General features: G+C 42.6%; 1 protein-coding gene across 1 annotated transcript in view; it reads left to right on the forward strand.

Annotated features, from left to right (window-relative positions):
* Positions 1–569: 569 nt before the first annotated feature.
* The window catches only part of SPTBN1 (spectrin beta, non-erythrocytic 1), a 213,675-nt gene continuing 200,770 nt past the window's right edge, over positions 570–13,474 (forward strand). The window contains exon 1 of the mRNA XM_021672858.2: positions 570–761. The gene's annotated coding sequence lies outside the window, so the exon portion shown is untranslated. The remainder of the gene's footprint in view (positions 762–13,474) is intronic.

Consider the following 13,474-nt stretch of genomic DNA (forward strand, 5'->3'; position numbering starts at 1 on the left):
TCAAGGGCGAAAAGAGGCTGCACAAGTCACGTAGAAAATTAGGCCGCCTCTTTCCTTGGCGATAATTGAATTAGCCTCAAATTAAACGTGAAATTGGCCCTCTCTGGCTGTGGGGACAAAGCCCCTATTGTCCTGCTCGGGTAGCGGCAGCAGCAGAGCCCACCCGGCCCGGGCCAGCCTGGTGGGTCCCCGCCGCTGGGAGGATGAGGTCTGTACTGGGCGGGGGAAGAACCTCTACTGGAGAGGACGTGGACGCGCCTGAGGCTCGGCTCCCTGGCCGAGCGAGCGCCGGGTGGGCGGCTGCGGGGCTCGGGGCGGGAGGAGAGGGCTGGCGAAGCCGAGGGAGCGGGCGGGAGGGAGGAGGGCGGAGGGCGTGCGGGAGGGAGCCCGCGAGTGCGCGCGTGTGTATGTGCGCGCGCCCGCCCCGCGCGCTCCTCTCCTCTCCCCGCCCCTCGCCCCCTCCCTGCCAGCGCTCTCCTCCCCTCCTCCCCTCCTCCCCCCGCCCCCCGCGCTCCCGCCCAGCCCCCGGAATCAGTGCAGCTGTTGCCGTGCAGGCTGCGGATTCCTCCAGTCCCTCCCTCGGCCGCCTCTCCTCCCGGAGCGAGCGCGCAGCCCTGCGCAGCAGCGCCCACTGGTCCCGTCCTGTGAGCCCCGGCCCCAGCCGCGGACAGACCCGCGGAGTCGCCTCCCGGCCCACCCGCCCGGCCGCCGAGGAGCGGGAGGAGGACGGGACCCCGGCGCCCCCACCCCATCCCCGGGAGGTAGGTAGGGGGCCCGAAGCAGGGAGATGCCAGCTCACTAGGGCTGCCTCCCGGGCGGGCTCCGCGGCGGCGGACGGGCGGGAGGAGGGGCGCGGGCCCAGGGCCGGAGGACACCGCTGCCCGCCTGCCCAGCGCCCGGGGAGTCGCGTGGGGGCTGGGAGTCTGCAGAGCTCGGGCGGGGGCGGCGCGGGGAGCCTGGGTCGCGGGTGCTCATTGGTACTCCGGTGATGCGGGGCGAGGGGCGGCAGGCTCTGCGGTGAAGCGGTAGCAGACCCGCCTTGCGCACCGCAGCCACCCGGCCCCAGCCCCAGCCCCAGCCCCGGCGCGGCGCGGCGCGGCGATTCCTCCTCCGTGCCTCCGCCGCCGCTTGTCTGCAGCCGAGCGCGGCGGGCCCTGGGCGGAGGTGGGTGCGGAGCGGGCAGCCGGAGGGTCTATTTTCAGGTGCCCTCCCTGTGGCCCCGCGGGTGGGGAGCGGGGGCGGCGGTGACAGGGCCGGGCTCTGCGCCTAGCGGTGCCGAGGATGCGGCCAGGCGTGGTCCCGGCTGCGCCGCGCTGCAGCTGAGCGGGAGGCGGCGGCCCCGCGTCCCACCCCCGCCCCCTCCCCGCGCTCGCCACCCCCCTGCGCCCGCCCCCCCCGCCCTCCCTGCTGTCCCCACTCTCCCAGGGCTGGGCGTGAGCCGCCTCCGGGCGCCGAGCCGCCGCTGCGCCCGCCCTTCAGCTCCTGCACCCTCTCTTCAACAGGTTTGTCTGTGCGCGGGGACCCTCCGGGCCTGGCTTAGGGACGTGGGCTGGAAGCTCCTCTCGTCATCACCCCCCACACCACGCCCACGGCCCTCTTTTGGGGGGGAGCCTTCTCTTTGTTTTTGTGATAGGAAAGGTGCCAAGTGCTGCCATCAGATGGGGAGGGGGTGGGGATCAGAACACAAACCTCTGTCCATTATTTTTCCAGTCGAAAGCCAGGCCAGATAGTGAGGTCAGGGTGAGTGTGGGGGTGCTTCGGCGGAGGAGAAAAACGAATTCGGTGGGGTTTATTTGGGCGGGGATGTGCTTTTTTGGCAAGATGGATGGCTCACGGTGCCCTCGCCGTGATGCAGCACAATGCAGCAGTATCGCAGCTTCCTCGGTTCTCGCTAGCGGGGCTTGGCACGGCCGCTCGGCGCCTGCGGCCCCCGCCCGGCCCCACCCAGGCCCGGGGCTGCCCTTGGCCAAAGCCTGGAGCTTCAGCTGGATGTGGCGTCAGGAGGACCCGGTCACCTAGGTGTGAGAGGGGGAGAGTCTTCTCTTTTGGGATGAACCCTCCTGCACCTCTTGTTGGGCTGCGTTCCGCCGGAGGGGCGCCCTGCAGCACCAATGCAGGCAGTGGGGAGCCGGCCTGAGGATGCAGATCGGAATCTGATCTCCGGCCAGCCGACCTGAGTCTTAGGGAGGGGCTGCAGGAAGGACAGGGCCCAGTCGTGTACAGAGGTAATGGTGCAGTCAGTGTGGGGAGTCGCAGCGTTTTTCTGTGGGTCATCCATAGTCTGTAACCACAGCCCAGCTACGCATTGATTTCTTTCTACGTGAAAAGTTGGTGTTTATTAATTGGACCTTCACAACTGTGACATTATAGTACCTCGTCTGTCTTTGGTCAATACCAAGTGTGCATTTTTTCTATAGGACACCATTTTTTAAATGAAATGATTAATGCATTTTAGTTTTATGTCACTGACATATTGAAATTCAGAAGGTTGTTTTAAAAGATATTTATATTTTTTAATGGATAGTAAATGATTCCTTTAGCCTGTATTTGTTTTGTTTTCATCGTTTGATTTTTCTGTAAGTCAAGTACAATTGCATTATTTGGATGCTTTATTAAGGATGACTGGCTGTATGAGTGTCATGATGGAGGGTAAATTGGTATTCAGATTTCTGTTGATTCAGATAGTGGAATTAAGTGTCCAGGCGTAACTGATGGGATTATGACAGTAACAGACTGCATTTATGTTTGTTTATATGCATTTTTTGTATACATGTTTTCACAGCTGTGACTGCGGAGAGGGTGGAGAGGGGCAGACCACCAAGGCCTCTTGACTGGTATCTAGTCAGTAGGAGATGGTTCTCAGGTTTAGTCTCGGCCAGGACACAGGGAATTTCCCTTCTAAATGCCATTTCTATAATTCATTTATTCAGTGTGGGACGGCAAATGGGACAGATTTCAAATATCAACCCAGGCTCTTCTAAAATGTGTAGGTGAAAAAGGAAATTTCAATATGCTAGCTGGAAGAGGAGCTCAGTGTTTGCAAGCCAAGGGCGTGCCTGCTTGTATTTTTTAAAATTTCTGATGAATCCAAGTTAGTGGCTTTTGATTTCATGTGGCTCTACAGAATAGCACTGCATGTACACCGTGGGGTATATGTGCATTATTTTGAGTTTCTCTAATAGCCATTAAAATATGGGACTTTTTGGATTTGGGCTTCATTGTTGTGCTGGTTGTATAAAATCGTGTTGTGTAAAGATTTTTGTGAATGTTGTTTCCATGGATCATCCAGACGTTTTGGATTTACTTTGTTGTAAGAAATATCCTGTGTTGATGTCACAGGAGGTTTAGCTGTTCTGACTTACACACCAGGTGCAGAATTCTGTTGGGTTAAGCTGTTTGTAACTCTGTCGTTGCTGGAGTGACCAAAACCTTCCTCTTGAGAGGAGAAGTATTGGGCAGTGAAGGAACTGCTGTCACTTGGTCGTCTCCCACAGTTGAGGTTTTCTGTGAAGAGATTCTCTTGTGCAAGACTAGTAACAACTATCTGTGATGTTGTAGAGCAAATGAGAAGACCTCACTCTACTTGTGACACATCCTGAGCAGAGGCTTGGCATTGGCAGAGTTTCTTGGAAGAGTTTGTAGACTGATATTGCTTTGTCCTGATGTATGAATGTATGATTTTACATGTGGACCTACTATTTTGACATGGAAAGATTTTACTACTACTAAACAAACATAGACATGATTAGTGGAAATCATTCAATGTGGTTTCGTTGAAATATTTTAAGCTTTTTATTTTAATAGCATATTCTTATAGAACATTTTAAAGCCTATTTTTTTTTTTACGTGCGGTGACGTGATGCTCCTTTAATTATATTGCACCCTGACTAGTATATTCATACTAGTCATAATTTGGCTTTAAAATAATGTTCTGTGGATCTCCCTATGGTAGCCCTGGTTCTTTTACTATACTATTGAGAATGCAAACCATTTGTCCGTAAGGAAAGGGCTAGCTGCCCCTGTTAGAAGAGTGAGCTTGGTAGGTGTGTGGAAGCGAGTAAAGCATCTCATGGATTTTTCTTGTAAGTTTTTAGTCTTTGCTTTTTCTCAGAGCACCTTTTTTTTTGCAAAAGACCTAGTTTAGTACTCTGATTTTTCTGGTAACACTTGTAATTATATTTAAATTTTTATTGTGTAGGAATAACATCATCAATCTTTTTTCTACTCAGTGGATAAACGTAAATTATGCCAATTAGATATACCCGGGTTTCTGTATTTTAAACATCTCTGAAGAGGGCGTTTTCATAATGTCCCTTGTTATCATAGTGAGGTTTGTGGACCTCCAACGTTAGACTTACGTTGGAGCTTGTTAAAAATGCAGATTCTCAGGCCCCACTCCGAACTCAGCCAATCGGAATTGGCATTCTAACAAGACCTTTAAGTGAGTTGTATGCACATTAAGTAAAGAAACTCTATTCTGTTCCTTCAGCAAAGGGACCTCAATATCAAAAGTTTCCTTCTTGCATTTTCCTTTTAATTTTTGCTGAAGTGTCAGCACATTTTTTTTTTCTTGACGGTGGTGACAAAAGTGAGGCACTCACTGTAAATTATTTAATATAAAATTATTTTATAAAGCTGTTCTTTAATTTTGGTGAAAGAGTCCTATATACCATGGTTTATTTAGATTAATTAGTGTTTTAGGTTCTTTTGTAAAACACCTCTAAAGTTGCAAAACGGTTTTTCCCCCTCTGGAAGAAGAAGGCATTGGTTTTGAGACATCAAAGCTGGAGCCTAGGAAGCTAACCCCTGAGTAGAGGGTCCCCTCTGCTCCCCTCTTCTCTGCTTTGGCATCTTACTGTCTGTCATCTGATATAATCAATGTCCTGCCCTCTGGTCCAGTCTTTTCTTAGAGATGTTTCTTGAATCAAGTAATTGATAGGTACAAAATAATGTTCCTAAAATATATGTTAAAGAATCTTAAACTGGCTGGGCTTCTGCCTGTGATCCCAGCACTTTGGAATGCTGAGGCGGGTGGATCACTTGAGGTCAGGAGTTCAAGACCAGTCTGACCAACATGGTGAAATCCCATCTCTAGTAAAAATACAAAAATTATCTGGATATGATGGCAGACACCTGTAATTCCCAGCTACTCGGAAGGCTGAGGCAAGAGAATCACATGAACTGGGTAGGTGGAGGTTGCAGTGAGCTGAGATCTTGCCACTGCATTCCAACCTGGGTGACAGAGCGGGACTCCATCTCAGAAAAAAAAAGAATCATAAACCAGTGGACACTCAGGCAGCCACCACCTAGTTCAAGATGAGCCTTATCCTACATTCAGAGTCATCCCATCTGAAACAACCCCTATCCTGAATTTTGTGCTTATCATTCCCTTCTCTATGGCTTATCCTTTTTAAAAAATCTTGATTGTGTATGATTTTGAACTTTATATCAAGGAGATTATGTATTTTTCTGACTCACATTTAGATTAACATTCTATTCCCAAGGTTTATCGATTTCATGGCTGTATTTCATTCATTTTCACCTGCTATAAAGTATTCTACCGTGATCTATTTATTCATTTTACTCTAGATGGAGATTTGAATTGATTCCAGTTTTTTTGCTATTATAAAAGGACTGCTGTGAGTGGTTTCTGTACATGGCTCTTGGTACATATGTGGAGGCACACACACCCATTTTCTCTCTGTAGGGAGTGAAATTTTCTGGATCACAGGGCATGTGCATCATCAGTCTTAGTAGAGAATGCCAAACTGTTTTTCACAAAGTGATACTATCGATTGTGTTCCCACTAGCTCTAAGTGTTACAGTTGTTCCACAACCTTGCCAGTGCTTCATTTACCAGGCTTGAAAATCTCGTCCAGTGAAATGTTATCTCATTGTGATTTTTATTTACAATTTCCCTGATTATTTAGGGATGTTGAATGTCTGTTTACATCATTAGCCATTTGGGTTCTTCCTTCATGGAGTACCTGTTCCGTCTTTCACCCATTTATCTTATTGATTTGTAGTTCTGTATGTACATTACCTACTAATCCTTTGTGGATTATATGTGTTGCAACAATTCTTGCTTGTGTTTTTTTTCAACTTGAATTCGTGATTTCTTTTGATGATCAGTTATTTGTAATTTAGCAGAGTCCTAATCAGTTTTTTGTCCTTTAAGGTTTGTGAGGATAATTTTGTTATTGCAGAAAAATTTTTCTTTGTTGGGAAAGAGCATTCGATTTGGAGTCAAACAGGTTCTGTGTCCAAATCCTAATAGTGTTGTATACTAACCTTACAGCTACAGCTAGGTGCTGGCCTTGGGCTAGTATCTCAAGACCACAGTTTCCTCATTGGAAAAATCGAAATAATATTGATTTCCCTTACAGCTATGAGACAGCAGTGTACAGTGCCAGGCACATAGTACATACGTAGTTGATAATAGTTCCCATTCCTTTCTCTTGGGACTGTCTAAACTCTCTCACCCACTGATCCCTTTTGGTATGCTTTGCAAAAACTACCTAACATTTTTATGTCAGAAGAGCTATTAAATGGCTTATTCTAACTTATTTTTTGAAAAGGCTGCATTACCAGTGGCATTTATATGTTGATTAATACAGTCTGAAGAGACCACTTACTAGAAACCATTATCAGTTTAGGTTCCCATTCTTTAAAGTAACATAATTACATTTGTTTGTACACATTTCTTTTGACCATTAAGCATTTATACCATTAATGATCTTCCTTTGCTGCTACTCTGAGATTACTTTGTAATATAGTTTTTTATTTAGTGAATAATTGGATACATTCTCTTGCCAGGACTTGAAGTCGTTACGGTTTTGTGGACTGGCTTAAAGTTGGGTAAGAATTAGGACCATCCTGGTCAACATGGTAAAACCCCGTCTCTACTAAAAATACAAAAATTAGCTGGGCATGGTGGTGTGTGCCTGTAATCCCAGCTACTCGGGAGGCTGAGGCAGGAGAATTGCCTGAACCCAGGAGGCGGAGGTTGCAGTGAGCTGAGATCATGCCATTGCACTCCAGCCTGGGTAACAAGAGCGAAACTCCGTCTCAAAAAAAAAAAAGAATTAGTTCCTGAATCAAAGGACTGTATAGTATATAGAATATATTTTATATACCATACACAGAAGGTAAAATACCTCTTACAGGCTGGAAGCGTGACTTTGGCTAGCCTTTAACCCTCTGGTCTCAGATCTAATTTTATAAGATGAAAGACTTAGATGAAATCATGGTAGGGGTTAAAACATGGCACATGGCATCACTCCCTTCTGTTCCTGGCAGACACGAAAATCAGTAATGGTACTCGTTTTCCACTGAGCTGAGATAGTGTCTCTGTAATATTCTTGACATGGTGTTCCAGGCAATAACTACCAATCGATTAAACCTGGCACTCAGTTTTTAAGATTCTGTGATTATTAGATTCTTGAGAAACTTATCACATTGACAGTGTTCAGAGTACAGTGAGACAGGAAGAAGCTAGAAAAAAGGAAACAGGAGAGAAGAGAGTGTGGAGGTCCACAAGTTAAGGGAGCAAGTTACAGTAGTGGCCAAGGGAACAAGGAAGGGAGAGATTGGAGAATGGTTGTGAAGGCATTGTCTTATGCCAGCTACTTGCAGGGTGAATGGATGGGAGGTGGACCTAGTGGGTGAGGAGCTAAGGTGACAAAGATTTCAAATTTGAATAATGGCAAAGAACATGTTTGGTGATGATGGCAGAAATAGACAAGTCAAGGGCATGAGTGGTTATTTGATTGGAAACGACGTGAGTTTTGCTTTAAACATGTTTGAGTTTGAGGTTCCAGCACAACCCTCAATGGAAAGAGGTCATGGTTAGGAAGGCTGATGGGAGGCTTTGGATGGAGAGGCCCTAGGCTGCGGGCCCCAAGCTTCAGGCTCTTTATACACAACCCAACCACTTCGCTCACACACTAAGTGACCTTGAGCAAACTGCCTAGACTTCTTTGTGTGCCTCAACATCTTCATCTGTAAAATAGTCATAATGAGAGTACCTACCACATAGGATTATTAAAGCCTAATGAGATAATTCAGTGCCCATCACAATAAATTTTAATGATTATAAAATGTGGAATATTTGCTTAGTTTGTCTCAATTTTATACTTTCTTTTAAGTAAGCAGTTTGATTTTTTTAGAAAAGAGACATTCTAGCAAATAACAATCATTTAGATAAATAATGCCAAGTTCAGCCTACATTAAACTTGTTCCTGGACATCATGTCAAAATAATAGGAAAGGCAAATATGATTGATATATATCTATTTTTTAAACAAACAAGAAAATGCTGAAGCCCTAGTATCTAAGGAAAGGATATGAGCAGATAGTTTATAAAAGAACAAATCAAGGAGATTGATAACTGTAAGTTCAAACTCACCGCTGTGTGAAATACAGACTAAAATAGTCAACTGATGTTTTCACTTAAATTAATGGATAGATAATACGCTATGGGCTGCCGTGAGATGAGAGCTCTGCATCATTTGTTGAGAGAGTATTTTGATTAATACAGATTTAGGGGAAAACAGTTGGGTTATATACATAACAGAAGTCTTAAGTGCTTATATCTTTTGAACTGAAATCTCACATGTAGCTCTGTAACCTAAAAAAAAACAATTAAAAATAAGGACGAGTTTTTAGACAAGGATTTTCTTGGCAACATAAATAGTGAAAAGGGAAAATATTTTTTTAATGGAGCATAAACAAATAAATTATGGCACAACTGTAGGGTGGAATTCAAAATAGTGCGTAAAATAATGATTTGGAAGAATATTATTGAGATGGGAAGATGCTGATAATATGGTTAGTGGAAATATCTGGATAGAAAACGGTATAGTGTAGTATAATCCTGCTTTTATTGTATTAAGTAAAAGACTGGAAGGAAATACATTAAAATGTTAATAGTTTGCTCTGGATGGTAGGTTGATGGGTGATTTCCTCTTTTGTATGAAAGGAAATTCCCATGACTTAATGCTTTTCTTTTTGAGTTTTGAAATATTTCACAGTAGAGAAGAATACAGTAAATAATGTAATAGATGACCATGAGGATCATTGTTTTTTTTTGTTCCAAGGACCATTTTTTTGTTTTATTTTGTTTTGTTTTGTTTTGTTAGAGATTGAGTCTTATTCTGTTGCCCAGGCTGGAGTGCAGTAGCACGAACACAGCCTCACTGCAGCCTCCACCTTCCAGGTTCAAACGATCCTCCTGCCTCAGCCTCCCAAGTAGTTGCAGGCATATACTACCACACCAGGCTAATTTTTAAATTTTTTTATAGAGATGGGGTTTCACCACGTTGCCCAGGCTGGACTTGACTCTTGAGCTCAAATGATCTGCCTGTCTTGGTCTCCAAAGTGTTGGGATTACAAATGTGAGCCACCACGCCCAGCCTTGAGGACTGTTTTTTTTAATAATCAAAAAAGCAATCAACACTTTAAAAATTCTGATTTTTAAAAAGGAAAGAAAAAAGTAAATCTGTTTAATTGTAGATCATCAAGAAATAGTTTTAAATCCAACAATTGTTATATCTGTCCTTTGCAGTTTTCTAAGAGCAATGATATAATGTGTAAGTCAGCATCTTGAGGGTGTAGGTGTGAGATAAATTAGTGTATTCAAATGTATTGATTCTTTACATTAACCTAGGGCAGCTTAAAATGTGGAGAGGACCTGGGTTCTTTGGGATTTCTAATTTCCACACTTGAGTGCAGAGCAGCGGAATTCCATGACATGCTTGTTCTCACTTGTGGAAACCTAAACACTGCTACTGGAGCTAATTTGTAACCATTAGGCCATCATGTTTCATTGGAATGGGTCAGAAATGAAGATAAAATTCCAAGTGAACATTTAAAAATAAAAATTACTTCAGATTTAGATTTACTTTCAGTGAATGGTGTCTCAGCATCTGGGAATATTGTAGGCTAAGATAAAGAAGAACTAATTTTAATATCCTTCCTTTTTTGTATGAAAAGAAATTTCTATGCAATGTTAGTTTTTGTGTATGTACATATACAAAATATGTATATCTGTATATACAAAATGATGCATATATATCACATTTATTATATATCTCTCTCTCTCACACACACATAGGAAAGAGATGTGTGTGTTTGATTGAGTAATCTACCACAAAGGGAGGCACAAGGCTATTTTAAAACTTTTTAAATGGGGAATTTTATAGAGACAGTATTTTGAAAATGAATCCCGTGAATGAGTCAAGTTGTCCTTAGCCAGTGGAGGAAATGTTTGGGAGGGAATAGTACTTTCTGTTTTATGATCCAAGTCTCTAATGTATTGGTACTTTGTAAAATGTAGCTTACAAAAATTAATGAATTTCCATGAATTTTGTATATTTTCTGCCGTGAGCTTTAACCGAGTGGTTGTTTGAGGAAGCTTAGGATTAATTGTGCTTTGACATATGAAAGTAACATGTAATCAAGATTGCTTTAAAACTGACCCTTGTTTATAGGAGTCATACTTCCATTCTTAATAAACTCTCAACTGTGAGAGTAAACATCTAAGTGATTTTTAGAGTATCTCGGCTGTAGAATCGAGAGTGCCTTGTTAGTTCTGATCTTTAATATATGTATTTGAAGCCACTAGTTAGGCAGTAAAATATGTATTAAAACATAACTATAGATTTTTACCCAATAGATCAACTAGTATGAAATTTAGAGTGATATATAAATATAATAAAATTTATTCCTTTGAGGTATGTATGTTCAATGTGTAATTTGTGTAATTAAATATGCTTATACTTAAAAGTTCATGAGCCTATTAACAGTGGTTATCTTAGGTAATGGAAGTGCAGATTTCATCTCTCTATATTCTCTCTATATTTTCTGAGTTTTAGGAAATATTAATAAATTCTTGCTCTTTATCAAAAATATCCTAACACTTCAGACCAATTCTCGTTTTAGCTGGATAAGAACTAATGATTAATCAGCTAAATATATTCTCTGCTGTTCAGTTTTTTTCTACTAAACTTAGAAAAGCAGTATTAATAATAAAGTTATAAAGAGCACTGAAATTTTTAAAAGATCTTTTCATTCCTTGTTTAAATGTTCATTTTTGTTACAGCCTTGGTAGTTTGTTCATTACTTCTGCAGAGTGTGGGAAAAGATGTAGGAACTGGGCCACAAGGGAGCCTGACAGAAACATTGCCCAGGAGGAATCAACCCCTAATGGCCACTGCGTTTGGCTCTGGGTGAAGTTTCGTTTCCCTACACTCTTGGGTGGCTGTTTCAGGGATACATTTTGTTCTAGTCTGTTTTCCACAAGGCCAAATCTAAATGCTCAAGGGTTGTACACTTTTCTGGAATGTTCTTTATCAGCTGTACAGAGTCTTGGGCTGGAATAGGGCCTTTTTTTAATTTTAATTTTTATTGATTGGCCCTTTTCCCTCTTTTTCTTATTTACTTGAACGGGAAGGAAAACTTAGATTCTTCCTTAAAACAATGCTTATTTATTTTGATCTGTGATGTTTAAACATTTTCCATGGCATTTTGAAACCTGTAAGCGTAGGAGTGCTTTTATAAGTGATTACAATAGTCTTAAAAGTTAAAATATTTTTATTTTTACCACTTTAGAATCCCTGAATTTTTTTGACAATGTCTGCTAATATGCACAGTATATGTAGTTTTTTTGAATTGCTTATAAAAAATATATGCCATCACAAAGGCATAAATGAGCATAAAATCATCATAAAAATACAAAAGCATTTTTAAGATATTTACCAAAATAATAGATGTTTATTTTAGATCATATGGAGAATAAAGATGAATACAAAGAAGACAATTAAAATTGCTAGGTACTGCATGACCCCAGAAACATGCAGTTAATATTTTAGTATTTCTTGGTTGGGCGCGGTGGCTCATGCCTGTAATCCCAGTACTTTGGGAGGCAGGCAGGTAGGTCACAAGGTCAGCAGTTTGAGACAAGCCTGGCAAACATAGTGAAACTCCTCCGCCTCTACTAAAAGTGCAAAAATTAGCCAGGTGTGGTGGTGGGCACCTGTAGTCCCAGCTACTCAGAAGGCTGAGGCAAGAGACTCACTTGAACCCGGGAGGCAAAGGTTGCGGTGAACTGAGACTGTACCATTGCACTCCAGCCTGGGTGACAAAGCAAGACTCCGTCTCAAAAAAAAAAAAAAAAATTTAGTGTTTATTTTTAAGCCTTTTCTTCCTCTGTGCATATTTTTTCATCTCAGAAATTTATACTAAGGGCTAATCCTCAAATCTTAGACCAAACATGTAAAGTTTGGACAATTTGTATTATCACATGATGATGTTCAGCACTCTTGGAATTTATGCATGTCTCATGGCAAAATCTAAAATCTAATGACTGGTCTATATTTAAAACTATAGGATGAACACTGTCTCTTGCCCTGAGCTGTTTTAGGGGTGGGACATTAAAGAAAAATGGTGAAGGAAGAGAAAATTCAAAAACTTGTTTATTATAGCTATTTATCTTTTCTGAATAATGTCTTTTTACAATGGAAAAATACCAGAAATTAAGTTCTTATTAGATAATGTGCCTTCTGTTTTGTTCTGAAGGGAATTCCCATCACAGTTGCATTAATTCCCCTGAGAGACATCCCTGTATGCTTCAGACAACATCTGATTTTACTTTCGCCTTCAGATTTCAGAAAGTCTTTGAAACAGCTCCCATAACGTGTTGCAGTGGAATGGATGTGGTTATTATAATCTTGGTTTTAAGTGTAATAAATTTTACTGGGCTGGGTTTGGTTGTAACTGTTGAGAGCATATACTAGAGCTCACCTTTCTTGGGATCTTTGTATTTGCTGGGTTCTTTAAAATTCTATCTTGGGATTTAGGATCTGTTTCAAGAAGGAAAAGCTACATGTATATTTGATTATGGAAGCCAGTCCTTTAAGCTTTAAAGACATCAGATGGATGGAGGTGACTTGCTGGCCTTTGTTGCCTTAACTCTAGTATTTGGCTTATTTCTGAGGAAGGTGCCAAAATGGCTTTCGCATCTGCTGCGGGAAAAGAGAGTGGGAAGAGTGGAGAAATAGCCTTTTATTGGAAGATAAAGAAAGCCTTTTCCAGCAATTTCCTTTAGAAACTTGGGGGTTGCTGTTAGTCTCATTTGGGTAATGGTCCCCAAGGAAAAGTGACAAATGGCCTTCTTCTGGGGTTTAAACACTAAAGGCCAGTGGTGGCCCTTTTCACAGTTAAGAGGGAAAATCTGAGCTGGACTGGGTGGACTTTCTCCAAATAAGGGATTCTTTTGAAACACGCAAACTGATGGAAATCATGCTATTTGCAGATGGCCAAAGCCCATCAGGGGAAATGCTTGATGGTTTCTGTGCCTGAGCTGTCTGAAGCCTGGTATAGGATTCTCAACTTGATCTTGAAGCAGCTGCAAATGTTAGATCTTGACACTTGGGATGGCAGCAAGATCAGGCAGTGCCCAGAGTGGTCCCAGTGGC

This window comes from Aotus nancymaae, unplaced genomic scaffold (genome assembly GCF_030222135.1).
Source record: "Aotus nancymaae isolate 86718 unplaced genomic scaffold, 86718_ANA_hifiasm-v0.15.2.pri h1tg000057l, whole genome shotgun sequence".
In the NCBI taxonomy this organism is placed as follows: Eukaryota; Metazoa; Chordata; class Mammalia; order Primates; family Aotidae; genus Aotus; species Aotus nancymaae.